A 2,500-nucleotide genomic window follows, 5' to 3' on the forward strand; every position below is an offset into this window, starting at 1 on the left:
CACCTTTCGAACTTCTCGGACATTGCACGGTCTCTTTAAATTAGTTATAGCCTCGACGTTAGCCTGTTTTGGGGCTATATGACCCAGACCAACCTCGTGACCCAGATACACAACTTTAGCCTTACCAAATTCGCATTTAGCGAGGTTAATGACTAAACCCGCAGCACGGAGAGCTTCAAAAACATTACGTAATCTGAGTAAATGAGTTCTCCAATCATTACTGTGGACAACAAGATCATCAATGTAAATCTCAGTACCTTCTAATCCACAGACCACACGGTTCATTAATCTTTGAAAAGTACAAGCAGCATTCCTCATCCCAAAAGGCATGACCTTGCATTCATACAAGCCGAATGGGGTGACAAATGCTGAAATCTCTCTTGCTCGATCCGACAAAGGAACTTGCCAGTAGCCCTTGAGCAAATCCAATTTTGTGATATACTTTGCTGAGCCAATGCGGTCTATGCAGTCGTCAATTCTAGGAAGGGGAAAGGAATCATTTTTAGTATGAGTATTAACCTTAAGATAGTCGACGCACATCCGATACTGTCCATCGGATTTCTTTACCAATACTATAGGGGAGCTCCAAGGACTAACAGAAGGTTGTATCAAATCATGCTTCAACATATATTCTATTTCCTTATTGACTATATCCATTTTAGTGGGGCTTAGTCTATAAGGGCTTTGTTTAATTGGTGAAGCTTCTCCTACTACCACATCATGTTCAATTAAACTAGTCAATCCGGGAGAGTCTCTAACCAAATCTGAAAAAGAATGAATTAAACCTTCCATTTCCCTTCTTTGATTTAGATCAAGATGCTTCAGATGCTCATCCAGCTCATCCAAACATTGCACATTCTTAGATAGAGCATCCGAAGGTACTTGATTAATTATTTCCTCAGATCCATCAGGAGGCACCTCTGCCACCAAAGAAACTGATTCATACCCGGTTTCCAAAGTATCAGATCTACTAGAGACATAAGATTTCAGTCGGTTAATGTGAAAAATTCGACACTTTCGTTTGGTCCCGGGAGCTTCTATTTCATAACTAAGATCGGATAACTTCCTCAACACCTTCCAAGGCCCCTTATACCTGGGTTCAAGGAAGTTATCCGAATCAGTACCCAACACCAAAACTAATTCCCCAGGCTCAAAAAACCGTGCTCGAGTTTTCTTGTCATAATGACTTTTCATAGCAGCCTGAGAGTTAGCTAAATTTTCTCTAGCAAACTTCCAGGCGCTAGAAAGTTTTTCTTTAAGGTTATCAACAAATTCACCCACGTTCGTCTCCTTTATTTGATCGGACTCCAAAATTTCATATAGAATTTCTAAAGGACCCCGTATTTTATGTCCAAAGACTAACTCAAAAGGAGCCACGCCCGTGGATGAATTTGGATGACTTCTAAGAGCAAAGAGAGCAAAAGGAAGACCCTTATCCCATTCCTCTCCATGCTCATAGCAAAATCTCCTTAAAATTGATTTAAGAGTTTGATGGAATCTTTCCACCACTCCCTGACTTTCTGGGTGGTAAGGAACACTAGTAGTGTGCAGAATGGCCAGACCTGCACACTTACTTCGAAATTCCTTACTAGTAAAATTAGTTCCACAATCAGTTTGTATCTTACGAGGGATTCCATACCTCGAAAAGAAAATTACCAATTGATCAAATACAGCCTTAGATGTGATTTTCTTCATGGGAATGGCTTCGGGAAATCGCGATGCCCGATCCATCACAGTCAGTAAATATACAAAACCTGTTTTAGTTTTAGGCAGGGGACCTACTATATCAACTACTAGCTCACTAAATGGCTCGCCAATAGCTGGTATAGGATATAAAGGTGCTTTTACAATTGTCTGATTAGGTTTACCTACCACTTGGCACACTGGACATTCTTTCACATATTGTTTTACTGACGATTTCATTCCTGGCCACCAAAAACATTTAGCCAACCGACGGAACGTCTTCCAGACACCAAAATGACCAGAGAATGCATCATCATGAGATATATTTAATATTTGTCTCTGAAAGTGAGAAGACACCACCATTTGCTCAATACGAGATATTTGGGGATCATTAGCAACCAGGGGATGACTCACCCTATAAAACAGGCCCTTTTTTACCCAGAATCGAGGCTTTGTCAAGTCAGAAGTATCACCCAAATTAAAATTATACTCTCTTTTCTGGGCTTCAATAAAAGCTGTTCGATCCCAATCTGGAATTATATTATCACTACTTACTACATTACTTACTACTGACCCGGGTCTTCCTACATCTACATCTACCTCTAAACTACTCAAATTTAACTCTTCATCATTATTTAATAAGTCTGCAGCTCTTGCTGCAGCTCTAGTGGTAACCGCCACTGGACACTTATTGATTGACAATATTGGAAATAATTCCTGGCCATCACTATTAACCATATCATTTCCTAATATGCCATCAATACCAGCTATAGGAAGACTCTCAACAACGGCCAACTCGATCTTTCCATAATACCCA

Source organism: Palaemon carinicauda, chromosome 9 (assembly GCF_036898095.1).
Source record: "Palaemon carinicauda isolate YSFRI2023 chromosome 9, ASM3689809v2, whole genome shotgun sequence".
Lineage (NCBI taxonomy): Eukaryota > Metazoa > Arthropoda > Malacostraca > Decapoda > Palaemonidae > Palaemon > Palaemon carinicauda.